At 40.3% G+C, this 26,461-nt stretch overlaps 1 non-coding gene and 1 pseudogene across 1 annotated transcript; both read left to right on the top strand.

Annotated features, from left to right (window-relative positions):
- Positions 1 to 6,185: 6,185 nt before the first annotated feature.
- On the top strand, positions 6,186 to 7,062 carry LOC109558350 (high mobility group protein B1 pseudogene; annotated as a pseudogene).
- On the top strand, positions 6,682 to 6,785 carry LOC139183334 (U6 spliceosomal RNA). The gene has a single exon (XR_011566931.1). It is a non-coding gene; the product is annotated as a U6 spliceosomal RNA (small nuclear RNA).
- Positions 7,063 to 26,461: the final 19,399 nt, after the last annotated feature.

The following is a 26,461-nucleotide window of genomic DNA, read 5'->3' as shown; positions in this document are numbered from 1 at the left end:
CACGCTGACGTGGAAAAATCTTCAAACACAGGAAGAAAGAGATCTCACTCAGCTTAGGGTTTCCCTGGTGGCTCAGTGGTAAACAATCCACCTGCCAATGCAGGAAACACGGGTTCGATCCCTGGTCTGGGGAGATTCTACATGCTGCGAAGCAACTGAGCCCGTGTGTCACAACTATTGAACCTGTGCTCTCAAGCCCAGGAACCACAACTACTGAGCCCATGTGCCACAGCTACTGAAGCCGGAGCACCCTACAGCCTGTGCTCTGCAACAAAGGAAGCTGCTGCCACGAGAAGCCTGTGCACCACGACTACAGTGTAGCCCCGACTCACTGCAACTAAAGAAAAGCCCGCATGCAGCAACGAGACCCAGCACAGCCAAAAAGAAATACGTTAAAAAAAAAAGAATCTGCCTTCCAATGCAAGGGACTTGGTTTCCATCCCTGGTTGGGGAACTAAGATCCCACATGCCTGGGGCAACTAAACCCACGCACCACAACTACTTAGCTTGCGGACAACTAGAGAGAGGCCCTCGCGCCACAGCTAGAGAAACCCAAAGGCTGCAACAAAAAGATCCCGCATGCCACAACTAAGATCCAGCCCAGCCAAATAAGTAATTAAAAATAAAGGAGTCAATGTTGGTGGTTGTCTCTGGGCCGCAAGAAACACATCCACCCCAGACAGGGTAAGATGGATCGTTTTTACCTCCTGGAAAACATCAGAAGCAAATCTTAGAACAATAGCAAACGGAAGGAACAAAACTGTCAGAGAACTTCAGGAAGGATGGGTGCAGGCCTGTGCCACCCAGCTGTCACTTGGGGCTTTGCAGAGCTCAGGCCACTGGCAGCATAGAGGTTCTGGAAACTGCCCAGGGAACTAGCAGTTGGGTAACGTGAATATCACAGAGGCCCCACAGTAACAATAGAAGGGAGTGGCATCATCAAATCTCAAAGTTGGGAGGAATCCCAGAGGCCCCACCAGATGCATGAATAACTCCTACTTTCTAGAACAGTGGTCACCAACATGTGCTTCCATACCACAGTGGAGACTGGTTCACTATTTCTTGTGGTGAAAAAGTCAGTGTTAGTCACTCAGTCATGTCCAACTCTTTGTGACCCCGTGAACTAGCCCACCAAGCTCCTATGTCCTTGGAATTTTCTAGCTAAGAATACTGGAGTGGGTAGCCGTTCCCTTCTCCAGGGGATCTTCCCAACCCAGGGACTGAACCTGGGTCTCCTGTGTTGCAGGCAAATTGTTTACCTTCTGAGCCACCAGGGAAGCCCATTTTTTGTGGTAGTTCATCTCATTTATGTACTTCTCTGATTGTTAGTTCTCTCTTAAATTAAGGAAAATCTGCTTCCCTGAAATGTCTACCTCCTGGTTCTAGTTCTGCTTTCTGGTAGCACAAAAACAAGCTCCTAATAGGTACTAGTCTTCTAAACATTTGGAATCAGTTCCCCATATCCTCTGAGCCTTTTCATCACCAGGACAAACAGCTTTAGCTCCTTCTATTGTGTCTTGGTGATCTGAACTCTCTCCACCACCCTCACAATTCTTTTCTTGACATTTTCTTTCTAGAAATAAAACAAAATAACCTAGGTACCCCACAGCCAGAAAAACAAAAACAAGTTTTAGTTCACTTGTGTTCCCTATCCACGCTTCAGCTCTGTTCTGACACTTTTTTATACATTTGGTCTCATAGCACTTGGGGTATGCTACTGTTATCAGATCATGTGGTGGATTAAAATGGCCACAAGTTCTTTGCTGCTCTTCCTACCAAGAGATGGAGTCTAATTCTCTACCCCTTGAATCTGGGCTGGCCTTTTGATTGGCTTTGGCCAATAGAACATAGCAGAGGTTATGTATGACTTCTAAGCAAGTCTCAAGAGACCTAGCAGCTCCTACTCTGGTCCTCTTGGGATTTGGGCCTGAAACCACTATGCTGAGAAGTCCAGGATATGAGAGCCAGTGGAGAGAGAGGCCCATTTCTTTCAAACATTCCAGCCATTGCACCCAAGGTCCCAGACACACAAGTGAGGTCATTCCGTTCCATCGAGTCCAGAATGCAGCTGCATGAGTGGGGTCAGGCAAGACCAACATAAGAACTGTCCTTTAAACTCACAGAATGGATAAATAATTAATTGTTGATGTTTTAAAAGTGTTGCTCCATAGTGTCCAACCCTTTACAACCCCATGGACTTTAGCCCTCCAGTCTCCTCTGTCTATGGGGATTTCCAATGTTTTAAGCTACTAAATTTTGAGAAGTTTATTATGCAGCAATAGATAACTGATATGTTTACACAAGAAATCATTGAGTGCTTTTGCTTTCCACTTACCCAAAGGGTTGTACCCTTTGCAATAGTGAAATATTTACCTTCCAACCTTCTCCCCCTGCCCTGGGCGGAGAAAGTCCAGCTATCTTGTAGTGCCAATCAGCTGTATCACTGCTAAGAATGCATGCCCAGCATGGGAATAAGCTGCTCAAGTCAGGAAACTAGACCCCTATTTAAGTGACAACTGTCATAGAAAAACAGGATGTCTGAAACTGACACCGGGAATAGTGTGTTCTTCGGTGGCTGGTATCTTACTGCCTGATACTGGGAGGAAGTTACAAGCCAAAGGGAAACACAATGGCAGAGGAAAGAGGCCAGGTGGTGGGCTGTCTATGGAGGCAAGAGACAAACAAAATACTAACATCCATCGCCAAGAAGTTCTTTGTGTTTTCAATATCTTCTCTTGGGTCTTTGGATTTCTAGGTGCATGCGTGTGTGCTAAGTCGTTTCGGTCATGTCCGACTCTTTGTGACGCCATGGATGGTAGCCCACCAGGCTCCTCTGTCCATGGGATTCTCCAGGCAAGAATATTGGAATGGGTAGCCATTCCCTTCTCCAGGGATCTTTCTGACCCAGGGATGGAACCTGTGTATTTCCAGGTAGTAAGACATTAACAGAACTACAGAAATAAATTCATTCCAACAAACCACTGTGAGCGTCCATTAAGTGCCACACCCTGGGGAAGGGGAGGCAACAAAAAAGAATACAATTTCTGCCCTGCAGGAGGTCAGTTCAGAGTGGTTCAAGTCCGGAAGCCTCGGTTGCAAGTCGCAAGGTGTGTATACATGCCAAGGAATCTGCTGCTGCTGTGATGTTTTAGCTCTGGAATGAACAATTTCTCCATGAAGCCCTGGTTCACTAATAAGATATACTAGTGGCCAATAATCACATAAAAGAGATGCTCCAGAACATTAATCATCAGGAAATTCATATTAAAACCATAATGATATACCATTACACTCAGTAGAATGGCTAAAATTAAGAGAAGGACAATAACATCATTGACAAAAATATGGATGACTAAAATGCTCATATATTGCTATTGGAACCACTTTGGGGGAAATTGGAAGTTTTTAAAATAAATCTGTATTGTAAAGTTTTATATTTACCATGTGACCTAGAAGCTTTACTCGCATGCATGAACCTAAGAGAGATGAGAATCTACATCCACACAAAGACTTGTATATGAATTTTCATAGTCACTTTATTCATAATAGTAAAAAACCTGGAAACACGCAGATGTCCATCACCGGATGACTGGATCAAGAAATTGTGGTATACCTATACGGTGGACCGCTATTCTGTAATAATAGAAATGAACTCTGATACACATGACAACAAAGACTAATCTCAAAAAACCTTGAATCAAAAAAGCCAGACACAAGGAATATACACAGACAGAAAGGAATATTCCGGTATTTTGCAGTTGTAACTTACCCATAATGCTGTAATAAATAACCCTGTGCCTATGTAGTTTTGTATTGTTCGAGGTGTCTTTTGAGCTTAAATTCTTAGGAATGGGATTTCTGGTTCACAAGGTACGTGATAGGTATTACCAACTTCCTCTCCACAGGGCTGTACTCGTTTGTATTATTACCTGCAATATATGAAGAGTCCCTGGATCATCACCACCTTGCCAACCATATACGTTGCTACACTTGAACTTTTGCTAATTTGATGGGTACAGAATGGTTTTTCACTGTAGTTTCAATTTTATGTCTCTTGCAGTGAGTGAAGTTGAACTTCTTTTCATGTAAAAGTATGTGGTGCAGACTTTTGCCCTCCACCCCATAAAATCTTTCATTTGTAAGGCCCCTTCTCGTCTGACCAAGTCCTAGCATCTTATTTCAAGTCACTGAGAGAGAATCTGATTGGCTCACCTATCTGTGATTTAGTTGCTACCCCAGGTGCGTTCAGGTGCGTTCAGCTCTGATCAGCTGTCTATTCATGTCCTACATGAGGGGCCTGATGGGAATCCTAAGAAGGCAGCGAGCGGTCATTGTATGTAAGATATTGGGTGAATATCAGCACTGAAAACGGGTGTTGGAGCCCAGATGACCCTAAAGCTGATGCAGTCTGACAATTCAGTACATATTTTTCACAGAGTACCTGCTATGTGTAAATACTGATCTAGACACCATGAAGGAGGCCATTTTTTGTATTAAAAATATATTATGGAGAATTTCAAGCAAAAATAAATGTAGAGAAAATATATAATAAAACTCCATGTACCCATCACCCAACTATAACTATCAACTCATTTCTATTTTTCACCTATACACCCCTCCCCCATGGCTTTATGTTATTTAATCTGTAAATATTTCAACTTGAATCTCCAAAAGATAAGAACTCCTAACCAAGGACATAACCATAATATCATTATTGGACCTTAAAAATTAACAATAATTGCTTCATATCAAATATTCACTCAGTTCAGGTTTGCATGTTTGGTTATTTTCATTGTTTGTTTACAGTACATCATGACAAACGCTGGGCTGCAAGAAGCACAAGCTGGAATCAAGATTGCTGGGAGAAATATCAATCACCTCAGATATGCAAATGACACCACCGTTATGGCAGAAAGTGAAGAGGAACTAAAAAGCCTCTTGATGAAAGTGAAAGAGGAGAGTGAAAAAGTTGGCCTAAAGCTCAACATTCAGAAAACGAAGATCATGGCATCTGGTCCCATTACTTCATGGGAAATAGATGGGGAAACAGGGGAAACAGTGTCAGACTTTATTTTTGGGGGCTCCAAAATCACTGCAGATGGTGACTGCAGCCATGAAATTAAAAGACGCTTACTCCTTGGAAAGAAAGTTATGACCAACCTAGATAGCATATTCAAAAGCAGAGATATTACTTTGCCAACAAAGGTCCATCTAGTTAAGGCTATGGTTTTTCCAGTGGTCATGTATGGATGTGAGAGTTGGACTGTGAAGAAAGCTGAGCGCCGAAGAATTGATGCTTTTGAACTGTGGTGTTGGAGAAGACTCTGGAGAGTCCCTTGGACTGCAAGGAGATCCAACCAGTCCATTCTGAAGGAGATCAGCCCAGGGATTTCTTTGGAAGGACTGATGCTAAAGCTGAAACTTCAGTACTTTGGCCACCTCATGCGAAGAGTTGACTCATTGGAAAAGACTCTGATGCTGGGAGGGATTGGGGGTAGGAGGAAAAGGGGACGAGAGAGGATGAGATGGCTGGATGGCATCACTGACTCGATGGACATGAGTTTGAGTGAACTCCAGGAGCTGGTGATGGACAGGGAGGCCTGGCGTGCTGCGATTCATGGGGTTGCAAAGAGTCAGACACGACTGAGCGACTGAACTGAACTGAAATAAGGTCTACATATTGCAAGTGACTGATGCACCTTTCGAGCTTCTTGTAATCTATATAGGTTTTTCCCTTTTGTCTTTCTCTTTTTTCCTTTCAACTTACATATTGAAGAAACCAGGTCAGTTGTCCTTTAGAGATTCCCACTTATGGTATTATTTAAAATATTCCCCCCTGCTCTATATTTCTTTTAAATTCAGATTTTATTTTTCCATCTGTACCTCAATGCATGTGGGATCTTAGTTCCCTGGCTAGGGGTAGAACCCATGCCTCCTGCAATGGAAGTTTGAAGTCTTAACTGGACTGCCACGGAAGTCCCCAGATTATCTATTTTTGAAAGACCCTGTCAGACAGACACAAAATGTACGGTTGTTGACAGATTGGAGAGAGTGAGGAGGCTGTGTCTGGCTCCCGGTCTCACAGCCATCGCAGTATGTTGAGTTTCTCAGAGATGGCACCAGGGTGAGTGAGAGCCGGGTAGCACTGGGTGACCCTGTGCATGGCTGCAGAAAAATAACTAAACATGGGCCAAGGAGATCCTAAGAAGCCAAGAGAAAAACATCATATGCATTTTCTGTGTGAACTTGCTGGGAGGAGCACAAGAAGAAGCACCCAGATGCTCAGTCAACGTCTCAGAGTTTTCTAAGTGTGCAGAGAGGTGGAGGACCACGTTTGCTCAAGCGAAAGGGACATTCGTAGACATGGCAAAGGCAGACAGACAAAGCCCGTCATGAAGAAGAAATTAAAATTTATATCCCTCCTAAAGAGGAAACAAAAAAGCAGTTCAAAGACCCCAATGTACCCAAGAGGCCTCCTTCGGCCTTTTCCTGGTTTTGTTCTGAGTATTGTCCAAGATCAAAGGAGAACACCCTGGCCTCTTCACGGGCAAAGCTGCAAAGAAACTGGGAGAGATGTGGATTAACACTGCAGCAGATGCCAAGCATCTTGTGAGAAGACTGCTCAGCTGGAGGGAAAGTACGAGAAGAGTATTGCTGCATGCCAGGCTAAAGGGAAACTCGGCGCGGCAACAGTGAGCGCATATACTAACGTTGCAACGATGCAGATGATCAGCATGGCCCTGCACAAGGATGACATGCTAGTTCCTGAAGCTTCCGTATTTTCATAGATTATAAGATAAAGTCAAGCATTTATCTGCTGATACTTTTTAAGTTGACCTGTCTTTATACTTAGAAATATCTCTTAATAGTAGGCTTCCCTGGTGGCTCGGAGTTGGGGTTGCAAAGAGTCAGACATGACTGAGTGACTATCGCAGTGCAGCAACCAAAGGAGTCGTCAAGGCTGAAAAAAGCAAGAATAAGAAGGAATATGAGGAGAGCCCGAGAGCTGCAACCACTGAGTCTCCTGAGCCTGGAGCCCTGCAGCAAGAGAAGCTACCATAATGAGAAGCCTGTGCACTGCAACTAGGGAGTAGCCTGTGCACTGCAACTAGGGAGTAGCCTGTGCACTGCAACTAGGGAGTAGCCTGTGCACTGCAACTAGGGAGTAGCCCCCACTCACCACAAATAGAGAAAAGCCTGCATCAGTGAAGACCCAGTGCAGCCAGAAATAAATAAGGCAACAGTTTTTTAAAAAAGAAAATGAAGAGGAAGATGATGAATAAGTTGCTTCTAACCCAGTTTTTTTTTCTCTTGTCTATAAAGAATTTAACCCCCATGTGGACAGCTCACTCCTTTCAAAGAAAAAAACTGGAATGTAAGGCTGTGTAAGATTTGTTTTTAAACTGCACAGTGTCTTTTTTTTATATAGTTAACATACTACCAAAATGTGTCTTTAGATGGCCCTGTCCCAGTGATACTTTCAACAGCTACTAACCCTGCCTGGTACTATATGGGGGTTGCAAATTTGCCTGGAAATTTAAAGCATGTTCTTGTTGGTGCATAGCGCAAGTTAGTTATATATGGGAATGGAAGTTTTTTTCATCTTCAGTGGCCTCTGATGAAGCTTATATGAAATAATTCTTATTCTGTTAACTGAACACCACCCTGTAATTGCAAAAAAAAAAAAAAAAAAATTGCAGCTGTTTTGTTGACATTCTGAATGCTTCTAAACAAATACAACTTTTTATTAGTATTGTCCTTTCCATGCTGCTGCTGCTGCTAAGTCACTTCAGTCGTGTCTGACTCTGTGCAACCCCATAGACGGCAGCCCACTAGGCTCCCCTGTCCTTGGGATTCTCCAGGCAAGAATACTGAAGTGGGTTACCATTTCCTTCTCCAATGCATGAAAGTGAAAAGTAAAAGTGAAGTCGCTCAGTCATGCCCGACTCTTAGTGACCCCATGGACTGGAGCCTACCAGGCTCCTCCGTCCATGGGATTTTCCAGGCAAGAGAACTGGAGTGGGGTGCCATTGCCTTCTCTGGTCCTTTCCGTAGGTCTGAAAATTTTATCCTTGAGCAGAAGCTAGTCTTTTCCTTTTGCCCATTTTTGATCGCATGGATTATTACAGTGTTTTATCTTTCATATAGTTAGCTGATAAAAAGCTTTTGTCTACATACCTTGCATACTCATGATGAGGATAATAAAAGTTGAATTGAGATAGATTTCCTTCATAACTGAGGCTCAAATCTTGATCAGTTGATATCCGGTTCACAGAGCCCAGTTACACTTACAAAGTGAAGACTAACCCATCTACTCACAGCATGGGATTATTGGAATTAAGCATTTTGAAAGTCTGTCCCTGAGGGACTAGTGAAACAGTCCATGTGCTGGGCAGTTATATTTGCAGTTCCCTTGTTAAAAACCTGAGAATGAAGCCCCAGAAGTGTGAGCTTAAAATTCAAGACTGACATATTAAGTTTTTTTGTTGACATTGACAGAGGCTCTGGGAAAAAAGTGCTGGCTGTAAATATCTTTTCCTTTTTATCTAAATGTGGATTATTTAGGAAACTTGAGATGTTCCATTAAAGATACTTATTTAATTGGGTCAACTTTTAAAATTGTGTACCACACTTTAAATCAGGTATATTTTCCTATATTATGGTTTGCCCCTTTATAATCAATAGACATGAGGGAATAAGATACATAAACTTTGTATCTCAGTGTGAATTATCTGATTTATTTGAATTTGATTTTTTTTTAAAATTCAAGCTCATTCATTAGAGTCATATGTTTATCTGCTTAGCAGTTTAGAGAGCAATTTGGCAATTCTGTGGTTTTCAAGACTATCATTTTCTTAAAGTGCCAGTGTTTTAAAATAACATTCTTATAATTTAACATGCTTTTGTGATAGAGTGCTGTTTTGTTACATAATTTTGACTTGGATTCTTTCCATTTGCATTTTTATGTAATTTCAGGAGGAATACTGAACATCTGAGTCCTGGATGATACTAATAAACTAATAACTATGTGTGTGTGTGTGTGCACGTGTTTGGTCATGTCCAGTTCTTTGTGACCCCATAGACTGTAGCCTACCAGTCTCCTTTGTTCATGGAATTTTCCAGGCAAGAATACTGGAGTGGGTTGCCATTTCCTCCACCTGGGGAGCTTCCTGACCCAGGGACTGAACCCCCATCTCTCATGTGTCCTGCATTGGTAGGTGGATTCTTCACCAGCTTTTCCTGGGAAGCCCCCAAATGGCAGAGGTTTAAAAATGTGTAGGTTTGTCTCTCCTTTTGAGGTGTCAGCAGTCGTGTTCAATCCATTATTTCTTTAGGAATTATGAAGTGGTGATATTTTAATCCTATCATTTCTTCTTTATATATTAGCTGGAATATTTCTATAAAAGGAAATTTCTCCTTACCTATTTGGTTATCCCTATTTATAGTTCCCACAGGAAGGCAGGATAAATACTTGAACCAATTTCAATGCAAGAACTGCTTCCTAGCATGGAAAATGCAAACTGAATCCAACTTGGATCCTGCCCTCAAGGAGATTTACATTTGGTAGGGGAATAAGACATGTGCACAGAAGTGATGAAAGAATCCAAGAGGTACAAAGGGTTCTGAGCATGTTTTGAGGAGCATGATTGCTAAGAGGCAGAGCTGCTGGGATTCAGTGCTTCTGGATACTGGGGGATTCAGCAGGGGGGCCTAGTAAAAGTGTTGGCATTTCAGCTGGCATTCACTCCAAGGATGGGGTGGCAGGGAGTGCCAGTTGCTCTCCAACATAAGCTCTCCCCTTCTTCTAAGCCTGGGCTCATGGTCTTCCAGAAGTAAGATAGCTGTTTATTCTTCCTTGCAGTTCAGTGTGGCCATATGACAAAGTTCTGGCTTATAGGCTGTTATGAGAAAAGGTAACCTGTGCAATTTTCAGACTGCACCCTTAAAGACAGGAACAAGCCTTTCTCTCCCGCCTCCCTATCCTACTGCTCACAAGGTCGATTCTGTGGTGCCTTATCTTGGACACTTACTCCTTGGAAGGAAAGTTATGACCAGCCTAGATAGCATATTCAAAAGCAGAGACATTACTTTGCCAACAAAGGTTCATCTAGTCAAGGCTATGGTTTTTCCTGCGGTCATGTATGGATGTGAGAATTGGACTGTGAAGAAAACTGAGCGCTGAAGAATGGATACTTTTGAACTGTGGTGTTGGAGAAGACTCTTGAGAGTCCCTTGGACTGCAAGGAGATCCAACCAGTCCATTCTGAAGGAGATCAGCCCTGGGATTTCTTTGGAAGGACTGGTGCTAAAGCTGGAACTCCAATCCTTTGGCCACCTCATGCGAAGAGTTGACTCATTGGAAAAGACTCTGATGCTGGGAGGGATTGGGGACAGGAGGAGAAGGGGACGACAGAGGATGAGATTGCTGGATGGCATCACTGAGTCGGTGGACGTGAGTCTGAGTGAACTCCGGGAGTTGGTGATGGACAGGGAGGCCTGGAGTGCTGCGATTCATGGGGTCGAAAAGAGTTGGACACGACTGAGCGACTGATCTGATCTGATCTGATCTTGGAACATGAGGACTGCCATCATGAGGACGGCAGAGCAACAAGGTAGAAGGAAACTCCTGGATTTCTGGATGCCCTCCTATGAGGCACCATACCAGCCCTGGGTGCTGGCCAACTATGACAAGAGCAAGGAATAAGCCTCTTCTCCTGATGGGGAGGCCGAGGAGATGGGAGTGCTGTCTGGGGGTCCCACTGGAAGCATCTAGTATCTGCTGGTGCTGGGAAGTGGTGAGAAAGGGAATTCAGCTCAAAAAAATATAGGGAAAGGAAAAAGTGTAAGGCAAGGTCAATGTTTTCACATTGAGGAAGAGAAGAGAGCAATTAGAAGATCCCAAAGTCTCTTGTGTGGGTGTGTGGTTAGTTGTGTCTGACTCTGTGTGACCCTATGGACTGTAGCCTGCCAGTCATTGGATTTTCCAGGCAAGAATACTGGAGTGGGTTGCCATGCCCTCCTCCAGGGAATCTTCTCGACCCAGGGGTCAAACCCACATCTCTTATGTCTCCTGCATTGGCGGGTGGGTTCTTTACCACTAGCACCACCTGGGAAACCCAAAGTCTCTTAAGAGTAGGGTTATCAATATTTTTGAAAAGCATTGACTCTCCCTTCTCACTCCTGAAGTTTGATTCAATGTGAGAATAGGGCTAATGATAAATCTCAGAAACATGTTATTGAGTGAAAGTAAACAATATAAACTATCTCATTCTATTTATATAAAGTTTAAAAATGGGCACAATGAATCTATATTGTTAGAGGTTATCTTTGGGGAAGAGAGTAGAGTTAGTAACTGGGGGGGACCTGTCTGGGACACTATTGATGTTCTTTTCTTAACCTGCATGGTGGTTACTTTGTAGTAATTCTTTGAACTGCACCTTTACAATGTTTGCATTTTTTATATGTGCATTATGCATCAATCTAAAAGTTATTTGAAAAAAGCAGTTGGTTGCTGTTATATTCTAAAGGAGGGAAGACTGAAACAGAAGCATATAGAGTTAGGACAGATCCTATGTGGAGATGGCCTTCTTTTGGTTTCAAAGTAGCTTTTATATTTGTCTAGTTAAATACCAAAACACATGATATTTGAGATACATGCAAAGCAATGTTTGAGGATATAAATCCGTGAATGGAAGAGGAAAATAAAACTAGTAATCAAATTTCAGCAAATCTCAAATTTTACTTATTCCTAGAGATTTGGCCATTTTTCCTCCCTTTATTTGCTGCATTTGGTGCATGATGTTCTGACTGACACTGCTTTTCATATATGTATGTCAGGTGCAAAATGGAGCCCAACTTCGTCTAGTTGTGGGCCTCTTCCTTTCTTCGGTCTTATAAAGCTCTTGGTCTTTACAAGAGAATTAGCATTTTGGCCATTCCTCCATAGTGAAATGTTTGGTTTATTTCTGCCAGTTTGTCCCTGTTGCTCTGTTTCTCTGCAGTTCTGTGACTACGGTAACCTTTTATTTCAGCGAGCAGCCTTGTAAAGGACGTTTTAGACATCAGTTAAGCTCATCTGCAGTGATGCCAGTAGAAGAGCTATGGCCAAGTTCACACATGGGAAGCAGTGACACAGCTGCTGCCGGGCCAACAGTGACTATAAGAAGATTCTCGATTTCAGAGATGTTAGAATGTGAAAAAAAAAGTGCATCTTAGAACTGATGAATCAGTATGTTGAAGGAAAAGGCAGAGTCAGAAAATTACTATTTACAGAATTAGAGGAAGTCTTACATACTTGCATAATTTGGGCTGAAAATAAGAAGTGATGTATTTCAAGGACCTAGAATAAAATCAGGGAAAAGGTTAAAAGAAAATAGCACAGTTTGCCTAAAATAAGTATACTATGTTTGATGGAGGCTGGTATTCATTAACTTGATCTAGACAAGCACAGTTGGTCTCCCTCTCCCATTGGGAGGCAAGGTGATGTGACAACTTAGAGTGCTGAAGGGTTGATAAATGTTCAGCAACTGGCTTTCTAGAAAAATGTGCATATATATGTTTATTAGAAATTTTACTGATAGAAAGGATAGGTAGCACACAGCTTACAAATATTATTAAATATACCACTCTTTGTTGTAAATGACCATATAGCAGGAAGTGAAGAGGAACTAAAGTGATTCTTGATGAGGGTGAAAGAGGAGAGTTAAAAAGCTGGTTAAAAGCTCAACATTCAAAAAATAAGATCATGGCATCAGTCCCATCACTTCATGGCAAATAAATGGGGAAAAATGAAAATAGTGATAGATTTTATCTTCTTGGGCTCCAAAATCACTGTGGACTGTGACTGCGGCCATGAAATTAAAAGATGCTTGCTCCTTGGAAGGAAAGCTATGACAAACCTAGAGAGAGTATTAAAAAGCAGAGACATCACTTTGCCAACAAAGGTCCATATAGTCAAAGTTACGGTTTTTCCAGTAGTCATGTACGTATGTAAGAGTTGGACCATAAAGAAGGCTGAGAGCTGAAGAATTGATGCTTTTGAACTGTGGTGTTGGAGAAGACTCTTGAGAGTCACTTGGAAAGCAAGGAGATCAAACCAGTCAATCCTAAAGGAAATCAAACCTAAATATTCATTGGAAGGACTGGATGCTGAAGTTGAAGCTCCAACACTTTGGCCACCTGATGGAAAGAACTGACTCATTAGAAAAGACCCTGATGCTGGGAAAGATTGAGGGCAGGAGGAGAAGGGAGCGACAGAGGATGAGACGGTTGGATGGCATCACTGACTCAATGGACATGCGTTTGAGCAAGCTCTGGAAGATGGTGAAGGGCAGGGAAGCCTGGTGTGCTGCAGTACATGGGGTCGCAAAGAGTTGGACCAACTTAGAGACTGATCGGCAACAACCATATAGCCAATTAGCCCATGCATTCTCACAGAAAGCTCTTGGGGTTTTTCCCTAACTCTGTGTCCATAGCCAACCTATGGTTGCAGTTGACAAAAGACTACAGTTTTGTCATGAATGTTGGTTGGTGTTTTTGTTTACATTTATGAATAAGAGCAAAATGAACAGCAAAGACATATGTTGAAACTTCACTGGTTTGTCAATAGCATAAGTGACTTCTTGCTGAATCAGATAACAGTCTTCTAATACTGAAAGAATCATTCCTCAATGTTTTTGTGTTTTGAAAAATGTAGTAGCTATAGACACAACACACTTTTAAGTTTAGTCTACATTCCTAACATTTTCCCACCACCTTCTTAAGTCTAGACAATTGGCAAAATGATAAATCAAGTCCTGAATTGTAATGTGTCCCATTTGTTATGTTGTAAATACTCCCATCATGGTCAATTTCAAGCTATCAACATGATCTTACTGACTGTAGCTGGGAAGAGATTCAGGGTAGCATAACATTACTTAGTATTTCCACTCTACAGATCCAAAAGATGTAAATAACCTTAAGAGCATAGACACTATCCCAGGTAGTGATAATATTTAGGAAGTGATGAATTTTCAGTATTCTCTTGTTTTAAATATAATTTAAGTGTAAGTTTGCATCACTTAAGTTTTGCATTACTGAAGCTTGTATCTCTTAACTGCTTGACAAACGCTCACGAAATTCCTGAAATTTTGCCTATCGGCTCTTGCAAGGCTGTATGTGTCAGTCCTAGCACACCTCTGCTTTGGAGTCAGACAAGTTCAGGTTCTACTTCACTTTGTGACTCTCTATTCTCGGAGCTGTGGGCAGTGCATAATACCCAGCCTCCTCAAGTCAGGCTGTTTCTACAATGGGGCTAATAACACCTTCATCACAGAGCTGAGTGAGAGCAAAATGAGATCAAGTTTATGAAGGGTCAACACAAAGTAGGAACATAATATCAGTTGTTTTATTAATGGGTGTGGCTGGTCGGGAAAATTAAAGTAAAAATTTACCCATGACACTGTCAGTTCCAGGGGCCCAGCACGGTGATTTGATGTTTCGAAACACTAAAATGATCATCACACAGTATTGGTTTTTTTCTTTCCCTCGTCTTTCTGATCTATCTTGAACACTGCGTATTAAAATTATCTTCCTGAGACAGAGCTATGCAATGTCATCTCTCTGACTTACACTGGTATTAATCACAAATTTCAATTTGCTGTCAGAGTCTACATCTCACCAATCTCGTTTTTTCATTACTCCACAGGAAGCGGTCTGTGCCCCAAATACAAATCTGTTGACATCCCCCAGAGGGTCCTTAGGGATCCTATGGCTACACCTTTGCTCCTGGCATTCCTTCCTGCTGAGACCTTTGTATTATTTGTACCACCCTCCTCCTTTCCCATCAAAACACACCTCCATGAGGCTGCCTCTGTTAGCCCCATCTCATCTGAGATGATATCTAACCTGTACTGAATGCTGGGGATACGCCAGGAATGGTGCAAAGTTTTAATGTGTATTATCCCGTTTAGTTAGCCCAACTGAAAGGTGAAGAAATGGAGGCACAGTGAGAGTAAGCCATTTGCCCAAGATTGTGTACTTAGTGAATGGTAGAGCTCACACTGCAGCTCAGGTGGTCTGAATGTGAGCTCAGAACATGGGCTCTTAGACATCATGTCCCACTTGAATAATTACCTTTAAAATAAATTATCTCTGCTTGTTTAATGTGTCGTGTGTACTGTAATATACCATGTTCTTGGCCTTCTTCATGTCTAGGTTTGTATGCTTTATTATAGTACCATCTTCTTGAGGGCAGAGTTATTCATTTTTCCAAACATTTATAAAGTGCCCTCCCTACGTATCGGGTGCTATATGGCATTGGGGATATAGGACCTGTCCCTGCTTAAAGAAATGACAAAGCATACATATAGTGGGATACTATGCAGTTATAACAAAGAATGAGGAGGCTCTTTATGTAAAGGCATTGGAAATGTCCCAAGATATACTGTTAAGTGATAAAAGCAAGATGCAGAACACATTGTACACTATGTCAACTTTTGTGTAAAATAGGATGAGGGGGTTAGACTTTTTCTATGTTCTCTTACCTGTTAAAATGAAAGTCATTTCTTCTTTTTTTTTTTTTTTTGATGATTATATCTTTCTTTAATTAATTTATTTTTATTGAAGGATAATTGCTTTACAGAATTTTACTGTTTTCTGTCATGGCTGATTCATGTTGAGATTTGACTGAAAGACTCATTTCTTATCAATATGAAGTTTACAGTTGAGACAACATACTATAACAATGCTGTAGTTGATGTACAGTGGAACCTTGAGGGTCAAAAAATATATATTCTGAAACCTTCAAAAATTTATAAAATAATGAATACCACCGTGGCAGTGAAGTCCAGCTTTTTCATGAAGTCTTATGTTCCCCTTGCACATTATAGAGCTGCTGCTAACATGTGGCTTCTAGCAAAGGACTTTGTTTTCCATCATTCCTTGCATGTCAGACCACGTGATTAGATTCTGGCCAATGGAATGTGGGCGGAAAGGATGTAACCCTAAAACTTTCTGTGGGGTCTGCAAGCTGATTGTTGACATCCAGGACATTCCTGAATGACTGTGGAGCAAAGCTACTTTACTTCTCCTGCTTGCTGCCCATCGGGCTGCATATGAAAAATGAAACTGTGCTGTGCTGAGCCAGTGGGATTACAGTGTACATCTGTATTGTAGTTTGTATTGACTTTAGTAATACACCACACTAGTATACAATTTTCTTCTCAAGTATAACTGAAAATTTTAAATGACTCTTTCAGACTCTTGTTACTTTATCTCAGATGATGAGCATATTTCTGTACACTGGCTAGAATACCTGCTGAAACGGCTTTACAAATTGATTTTTCTTATTTTTACCTAGTACCTATGGTGGGATCATCCATATCGCAAAGCCATGCCATAGGCATGTGTGACATCTCACTCTTTAATCGATCCAATGTTTCCATTTACTTAACAGGACTATATTTTCCTAGATGTTTTAACTTTTGTCTCTAGTATTTACAGCTGCAAGCTTTCTTCTTCTTTTTCCACATTTAAAAATTTTATTGTGAGATGCATCATACCTACAGTAGAGGGCATGAAACAGAGAGTATCTTTTCAAGACAAATCAGAAAACAAAGCCCTGTAAAATGCCACCCAAGTTGAGAAACAGAACACTGTTGGCCCCCAAGAAGCCCTTCAGTTGTCCCTTCTCGATTATAATTTCCTTCCTTCCCCCACAGAGGCAATCACTGCCCTGACCTTGGTGATAACCATTTTCTTGCTTTTCTTTATATTTTACCACCTATATCAGATCCCTAATTTATGTAATGTAGTCGATCTGTTTTTGAACTTTATGTAAAGGGAGTGATCAGCTCTGTCTACTTTGTGTCTTGCTTCTGTGTCCAACACGATGTTTCTGAGAGTCATCCACATCGTTTCGTGTGGGGCTAGTCAGCTCATTTTCATTGTGGTAGTCTTTTCTGTGACTGTACTGCATTTAACTTATTCACTCTAGGGTTGAAGGACGTTTGACTATGGTAAGCATTGCTTTTATGAACATTTTTTCCCCATGTATCCTGGTGCACATGAGCCTGAGTTTCTCTAAGGCACACACATGAGAGTGAACTTGCTGGGATATGGAATATGCTTCTCTTCCATTTGACTGGATAATTCCACTCTGTCTCACAAGGGTGCCCATTAGTGGTATGGAAGATGAAAGAGCTCCTCATCCCACATCTATGCCAACATACTGGCACTGTCAGATTTGGAATTTTTCTGTTAATCTGGTAGTCATTTCATTGAGGGTTTAACTTGATTTTTCATTGTTAATAAAGTCAAACACCTCTTTATGTGCTTACGGATCATTTAGATCTCTCTTCGTGTTAAGCGCTTGAGTCTTTTGCCTCGTTTCTAACGGTGGTTTGACTGCAAGAGCTCTTAATCTTAGCCTTGGGCCAGTTATATGTGTTTCAGATATCTTCCCTATCCTACACCTTGTCTTTCCACTTTCTTTATGGTATCTTTTGGAAAATAAAGATTCAATTTGATCAGGACTGGATTTATCTTCTCCTTTACAGATAGTGTTTTTTGTGTCTTCTTTAAGAAATCCTTCTTTTCCCTGAGGCCATGTAGTTATTCTTCAGTATTAGAGTCAAAGCTTATAGTTCTGTCTTTCACATTTAGATTTTTATTTCACATGGAACTAGTCTAATTTCATTATTTTCCATGTGGCTATCCAATTTCAGCACCATTTATTGAAAAGTCTGTCACTTCCCCATTGGTCTGCAATATCAACTATGGCCAAACATCAAGGATTTATATATGTGGGGGGTCTGTTTCTGGGATTTCCATTCAGTTCCATGGATCTGTTCATCTAACCCTGTGCTAACACCTTTTTTTTTTTTTCCATTTTAGTTTTCTTCTGTAATTTATTCAATATATTTTGAGTGCTTGATAGATCTTCTTCTAGGTACTGAGGATAAAGCAGTGAGTAAAGCAGACTTAAAATCCCTGCCCTACCAGAGTTTATGTTCTAGTGGGAGAGTCAGACAATAGACAAGACAAATAAATAAAATAGATAGTATGATAAATAATGATATTTGCTAAGGAGAAAAATAAAGCAGGGAAGGGAAATTGGAAACGTTGGGGGTAGAATTGAAATTTTGGATAGGATAACCAGGGAAGGCATCACTGAGAAAGAGATATCTGTTTATACCTAAAGGGAATAAGGGGACACCCTGTGACTGTCTGGAGGAAGAGAGAAGAAGGATGATCCAGGCAGAAGGATCAGCAAGTGCAAAAGCCCTGGTGTCTCTGAGTGATGAGGGAGGCCAGTGAGTGTAGATGGGTGCAGATAGGAGATGAAGTCAGAGACAGCTGGCCTAACAAGGGCCAATCCTGGGAGGGCGCTTCCCTGGTGGCTCAGTGGTAAAGAATCTGCCTGCCAATGCAGGAGATGTGGGTTCGATCCCTGGGTCATGAAGATCCCTGGAGAAAGAAATGGCAACCCACTCCAGTATTCTTTCCTGGGAAATCCCATGGACAGAGGAGCCTGGTGGGCTATAGCCCATGGGGTCTCAAAGAATCGTACATGACTTAGCGACTAAACAACAGGCAACAACAAGAAGCCAAAAGTAAGTTAAACCAAAAGTAGGATAGTCCAAAAGTCCACAAGCCTTCTAGCATATAGTGTATATTATTGTGGGGGATTTCACACTGGTTGCAGAGAAAAGGAAGACTAGAGTGAATAATGTCCTCCACATCACCAATATTTCTGTGTGGGAGATTAGGAGTAATCTCAGAGATAAAATCTCCAGACTGCAGTCTGGTGGCATCACAGAAAGCTAAGGTATTAAATCCTGTTACCATTGAAGGGAACAGTAAATTTAGAGGAAGCAGTAATGTCTGGAATGAGGGATAGAAGATTAAGTAAATTATTATTGGGTCAAAAGGTAGAGAGGAAAAGCCAGGCAGAACATCCACAGAGGGAAAGTGCTTCTGCTGGATTTCCATTAAACCCTAGGTGACCTCTAAAAGCAGTGGTGCGGGTGGAGACAGAATAAGAGGGTCACAGGCTCTCAGGGTGGGAAGGGGCATGTCCCACTTCACACTTTAAACCTCCGTGTACATCAGTCATCATTAACCTGGGGTCAAGGATGAGTCTCACAAGAGAATGTAAAGCCGTGTGTTAGTATATGTGCATGTGTGTGCATGGACCTGTGAATTATCTGGGAAGAAAGAGAAGGTCATAGCTTTTCATCAGATTTTTGAATGGGTCCAACGACTGATCCAACAGTTTCTCCTTGAACAAATGCTTTTGGCTCTTTTCCTCGGAGTGGGCTGATTTGTTGCTGATCAGCTCTATTAGAACATCCTTCCTCATACTGAGCTGGCACTTATCTTCTAGGAACTCCCAACTCTGGTCTTAGTTTTGCCCCCAGAGCAACCCTGGGTAAGTCTAATCCCTCGTTCATCTTTCTAAATGTAAACTCATTTCTAGGTGTACTGAAATTTTTTCTGACATGAGCTTAGCTGTTAAAGGAAATCCTTGACATTTTTGATGCCTTCAAAGATTCTCATGAAGTCAGCAAAAATTCTTAAATTTTGAAAAGCTTGTATGGAGCTTAAAAGTAACAAATTCTATTACATGAACCCCATGTAATCCCATGAGGCTGACTTTCCAAGTTTGTTAAAATATTGGAGAAAGGATATAGAACTCTGTTCTCTCTCACTCTTTGGCAAATACTGTCTAATGATAGCTCCAAAGGGTCTGGTTTGTAAGACATACATCTTTACTATAACAATCATAGAGTTTCAAAAATGCAAAATAAAAACTATTAACAAAGGCAAGGAAGACGAAAGAGTTTCTCCATGTCATGAGATTGAATTTTTAAAAAATCTATAACCTCAAAATTCTAACTTATTTACACACTGGTTTTCTTATAAATTATACTACATGAAGCTTTTAGTAATTCTGCTTAACCATTTTTGTGGATTTCATTTCCATTCCTTCTCTTTATAATTACCTCATAAAATAAATATCCATTAATCAATATAAGGCATAAAAAGAGGACAAATAAAGAATAGAAAGATAAATAGGAAACAAACGGCACAATGTTAGATTTAACCCCAACCATATTAATAACCACATGAACTGTAAATTGTCTAACCACCCAATTGAAAAACATAACTTGTTAGATGGCAGGAGTGGGGGACTGGGGAACGAGGCTCAACCAGATGTTGCCCCAAAGAAACCCATTTTAAAAATAAAGATATAAATAGGTTAACATTTTTAAAATATGAAAAGAAATACCATGCCAGTATTTGATATATTCAGTTAAGTTCAGTTCAGTCACTCAGTCATGTCCGACTCTTTGCGACCCCATGAATTGCAGCACGCCAGGCCTCCCTGTCCATCACCAACTCCTGGAGTTCACTCAAACTCACATCCATCGAGTCGGTGATGCCATTCAGCCATCTCATCCTCTGTCGTCCCCTTCTCCTCCTGCCCCCAATCCCTCCCAGCATCAGAGTCTTTTCCAATGAGTCAACTCTTCACATGAGGTGGCCAAAGGATTGGAGTTTCAGCTTTAGCATCATTCCTTCCAAAGAAATCCCAGGGCTGATCTCCTTCAGAATGGACTGGTTGGATCTCCTCGCAGTCCAAGGGACTCTCAAGAGTCTTCTCCAACACCACAGTTCAAACGCATCAATTCTTTGGCGCTCAGCTTTCTTCACGGTCCAACTCTCACATCCATACATGACCACAGGAAAAACCTTAGCCTTGACTAGACGGACCTTTGTTGGCAAAGTAATATCTCTGCTTTTCAGTATGCTATCTAGGTTGGTCATAACTTTTCTTCCAAGGAGTAAGCGTCTTTTAATTTCATGGCTGCAGTCACCATCTGCAGTGATTTTGGAGCCCAGAAAAATAAAGTCTGACACTGTTTCCACTGTTTCCCCATCTATTTCCCATGAAGTGATGAGACCAGAGGCCATGATCTTCGTTTTCTGAATGTTGAGCTTTAAGCCAACTTTTTCACTCTCCACTTTCACTTTCATCAAGAGGCTTTTGAGTTCCTCTTCACTTTCTGCCATAAGGGTGGTGTCATCTGCATATCTGAGGTGATTGATATTTCTGCCGGATATCTTGATTCCAGCTTGTGTTTCTTCCAGTCCAGCGTTTCTCATGATGTACTCTGCATAGAAGTTAAATAAACAGGGTGACAATATACAGTCTTGACGTACTCCTTTTCCTATTTGGAACCAGTCTGTTGTTCCATGTCCAGTTCTAACTGTTGCTTCCTGACCTCCATACAAATTTCTCAAGAGGCAGATCAGGTGTATTCCCATCTCTTTCAGAATATTCCACAGTTTATTGTGATCCACACAGTCAAAGACTTTGGCATAGTCAATAAAGCAGAAATAGATGTTTTTCTGGAACTCTCTTGCTTTTTCGATGATCCAGCAGATGTTGGCAATTTGATCTCTGGTTCCTCTGCCTTTTCTAAAACCAGCTTGAACATCAGGAAATTCATGGTTCACATATTGCTGAAGCCTGGCTTGGAGAATTTTGAGCATTACTTTACTAGTGTGTGAGATGAGTGCAATTGTGCGATAGTTTGAGCATTCTTTGGCATTGCCTTTCTTTGGGATTGGAATGAAAACTGCTCTTTTCCAGTCCTGTGGCCACTGCTGAGTTTTCCAAATTTGCTGGCATAGAGTGCAGCACTTTCACAGCATCATCTTTCAGGATTTGGAATAGCTCAACTGGAATTCCATCATCTCCACTAGCTTTGTTCATAGTGATGCTTTCTAAGGCCCACTTGACTTCACATTCCAGGATGTCTGGCTCTAGGTCAGTGATCACACCATTGTGATTATCTGGGTCGTGAAGATCTTTTTTGTACAGTTCTTCTGTGTATTCTTGCCATCTCTTCTTAATATCTTCTGCCTCTGTTAGGTCCACACCATTTCTGTCCTTTATCGAGCTCATCTTTGCATGAAATGTTCCTTTGGTATCTCTGATTTTCTTGAAGAGATCCCTAGTCTTTCCCATTCTGTTGTTTTCCTCTATTTTTTGCATTGATCGCTGAAGAAGGCTTTCTTATCTCTTCTTGCTATTCCCTGGAACTCTGCATTCAGATGTTTATATCTTTCCTTTTCTCCTCTGCTTTTCGCTTCTCTTCTTTTCACAGCTATTTGTAAGGCCTCCCCAGACAGCCATTTTGCTTTTTTGCATTTCTTTTCTATGGGAATGGTCTTGATCCCTGTCTCCTGTACAATGTCACGAACCTCATTCCATAGTTCATCAGGCACTCTATCTATCAGATCTAGGCCCTTAAATCTATTTCTCACTTCCACTGTATAATCATAAGGGATTTGATTTAGGTCATACCTGAATGGTCTAGTGGTTTTCCCTACTTTCTTCAATTTAAGTCTGAATTTGGCAATAAGGAGTTCATGGTCTGAGCCACAGTCAGCTCCTGGTCTTGTTTTTGCTGACTGTATAGAGCTTCTCCATCTTTGGCTGCAAAGCATATAATCAATCTGATTTCGGTGTTGACCATCTGGTGATGTCCATGTGTAGAGTCTTCTCTTGTGTTGTTGCAAGAGGGTGTTTGTTATGACCAGTGCATTTTCTTGGCAAAACTCTATTAGTCTTTGCCCTGCTTCATTCCGTATTCCAAGGCCAAATTTGCCTGTTACTCCAGGTGTTTCTTGACTTCCTACTTTTGCATTCCAGTCCCCTATAATGAAAAGGACATCTTTTTTGGGTGTTAGTTCTAAAAGATCTTGGAGGTCTTCAGAGAACCGTTCAACTTCAGCTTCTTCAGCATTACTGGTTGGGGCATAGACTTGGATTACTGTGATATTGAATGGTTTGCCTTGGAAACAAACAGAGATCAGTCTGTCGTTTTTGAGATTGCATCCAGGTACAGCATTTCAGACTCTTTTGTTGACCATGATGGCCACTCCATTTCTTCTGAGGGGTTCCTGCCCACAGTAGTAGATATAATGGTCATCTGAGTTAAATTCATCCATTCCAGTCCATTTCAGTTCGCTGATTCCTAGAATGTCGACATTCACTCTTGCCATAACAATCCTAAACACTAATGTGCCTAATAACAGAATTTCAAAAATATATGAGGCAAACATTGATAGAATTGCACTAATCTACAATTATATTCAGAGATTTCAACATCCTTCTCTCAATAACTGATAAAAAAGTAGAAAGAAAATCAGTAAAGATATAGAACAATATAGTACACTTGAACACTACTATTAATCAACTTGACCTAATTAATGTTTATAGAACAGCAGAGAACACACCCTTCTCAATTGCACATGGAATATTTACCAAGATAAGTCATATTCTGGGCTATTAAAAAAAAGTCTCAAAAATTTTTAAAGGGGTCAAGTCATACAATTCATGTTCTCTGACCAAAGTGCGATAAAATTAGAAATTGATAACAGAAAAATAGCTGGAAAATCCTTAAATATTTGAAAATTAGATAATATACTTTTAAATAATCCATGAAGCAATGAAAAAATCAAAAGGGAGATTAGAAAGTTTTTTTAACTTAATTAAAATGAAAACCTAACATATCAGTTTGCGGTTTGCTGTTAAAGCAGTACTTAGAGAGAAATGTATAACAATAAATGCCTGTTTTGGAAAAGGAGAAGGTCTCAAATCAATGACCTCAGTTTCTACTTTAAGAATCTAGGAGGAAAAAGAACAAATGAAACAAAGTAAGCAGAATAAACGAAATAATAATGATCAGAGTGGAAATCAATAACAGAAAACAAAGAAAATCGGTAGAGAAAAACCAATGAAACCAAAAAGTGGTTCTTTGGGGAAGTCAGTAAAAATTATAAACTTTTAGCCAAATTAATCAGAAAAAAAAGAGAGAGAGAAAAGTCATAAATTACCAATCTCAGGAATGAGAGAGTTGGCATCACTACTGATTCTATAGGTAGTAAATGAAAAATATGGTATTATTATGAACAACACTATGGCTATAAATCCAACGACTTAGATAAAATGGAAGTTCCTTGAAAGACACAACTATCAAAGTTCACTCAAGAAGAAATAAAAAACCTGAATGGCCCTAATCTATTAAAGACATTTAATTTGTAGTGAAAACTTTCCTTCAAAGAAAACTCTGGGCCAAATGATTTCATCTGGGCAATTCTATCAACCATTTAAGGAAGAAATAATATAAATTCTACACAAACTCTTCCAGAAAACTGGAAGGACTACCTCCTAACCTATTCTATGAGGTCAGGATTACTCTAATACCAGAAACACGGCATTATAAGAAAATTGTAGACCAAAACACCTCATGAACACAGATGCAACAATTTTTAACAAAATGTTAGTAAATCAAATCCAACAACATATGAAAAGGATAATACACCATGACCAGTTCACTACCCTAGGTTGGTTTAACATTTGAAAATCAGTCAGTGTAATTCACCATATTAACAAACTAAAAAGAAAAACCATATGCAGAAAAAGGATTGAGAAGGTTCAATATTCATTCCTGATTTAAAAAACTCTCAGGAAAGCAGAAAAAGAGGAGACATGCCTCTCAACATGATAGAGTATCTAGGAAAAGCCTACAATTAACATTATATTTAGTGGTAAAAGACTAAATGTATTCCCCCCAAGATGAGGAAGACTTTTTGCTCTTACCACTTCTATTCAATATCGTACTAGAGGTTCTAGCTAGTGCAATAAGGTAAGAAAAAGGAATAAAAGGCATTCAGGTTGGAAAGGAAGAAACAAAACTGTGTTTATTTGCCAGTGACACAATCATCTCTGTAGAAAATCCGATAGAATCTACAAAAAATCCAGTAGAGCTAGTAAGTGAATTTAGCAAAGTTGCAGGACATAAGATCAATATATAAAAGTTAATTGTACTTTATATACTACCAATGAATAATCAGAAGTTAAAATATAAAAACACTGGGACTTCCCTGATGGGCCAGTAGTTGGGATTTTGAGCTTCCACTTCAGGGGGCACAGGTTCGATCCCTGGTTGGGGAACTAGGATCCCACATGCTATGTGGAGTGGCTAAAAAACAAAAACGCTATTTAATAGCATCAAAAATATGAAGTATTTAGGAATAAATCCCAGAAAGGTGAACAAGACCTGTATCCTGAAAACTATAGACCATTGTTGAAAGAAATTAAAGAGAACTGAAATACATGGAATGATACATCATGCTGTTGTAATAATGTCAATTCTCCCCAAATAGATCTGTAGATTCAATGCAATCTTGATCAAAATCCCAAGGGCCTGTTTTGCAGAATTTGACAAGCTGATTCTAAAATCCATATAGAAATGCAAAGGAACTAGAATAGCAAAATCAATATTAAAAAAGAAAAGCAAAGTCAGAGAGCTTATATTATCTGACTTCAAGATTTATTAAAAAGCTAAAGCAATCAAGGCAGTGTGGTCTTAGAATCAAGATAGACAAAAAGATCAATGAAATAAAATAGAGAGGCCAGAATTAGACCCTTAACATACTTGATTAACTGATTTTTGACAAATGTGTATGGGTAATCAGTGCAGGACAAACTAGATATCCATGTCAAAGATAAAAAAAAAACTTATATATGACTCCAAAAGCAGGATCCATAAATGAGGAGAAAATAAGTTAGACTTCATAAAAATCAAGAATTTTTGCACTTTGAAAAACTTTAGAATTAAAAGGTATGCCTAGATTGGGAGACAATATGTACAAATCCCATATCTCATAAAAGACTTGTATCCAGAATATATAAACACCTCTCAAAACCCATTAATGAGAAACAAACACTCCAACTGAAAAAAATAGGCAAGAGACTTGAATCGAAACTTCACCCAAGAGCACTTACTGATGACAAGTAAGCCCATGAAAAGATGCTCAGTATCTTTAGTCATTAAGGAAATGCCAGTCAAAACTGCAATAAGGTAACACTTCTCAACTGTCAGAAGGGCTAAAATGAAAAAGACTGACCATACCTAATATTGTCAAGGATGGAGAGCAACTGAAATTCTCATTTACCACTAGTAAGAATGGAAAATGACACACCTTTGAAAAGTAGTTTGGCCCTTTCTTAATATGCTTAATATACATGTACAATAGGATTCAGTTGTCCCATTCTTAGAAATTTATACCCAAGAGAAATAAAAGCACATGTTCATAGAAGGAAGTGCACACAGATACTCATGACAGCTTTATTTATAATGGGACAAAACTGGAAATAACCTATATGTCATCACCACATGATTAGATAGACAAATTGCGGCATATCTCTATAATGAATACTACTCAGCAATAAAAGGGAAAAAAGAACTATTGTAGATGACTGAATAATCAACAACAGAGTAATTTCAAAATTATTATGCTGAGTAGAAGAAACCATACAAAGAAAGTACATACAATCCCATTTGTTTAAAATTCTGGAAAATGCAAGCTAATATACAGTAATAGAAGACTGTGGTTGCCT

The sequence above is a fragment of the Bos indicus genome, chromosome 5 (assembly GCF_029378745.1).
Source record: "Bos indicus isolate NIAB-ARS_2022 breed Sahiwal x Tharparkar chromosome 5, NIAB-ARS_B.indTharparkar_mat_pri_1.0, whole genome shotgun sequence".
NCBI lineage: Eukaryota > Metazoa > Chordata > Mammalia > Artiodactyla > Bovidae > Bos > Bos indicus.
Note: the sequence above shows the minus strand (reverse complement) of the source record. Positions and strands in the feature narration are given on the sequence as shown.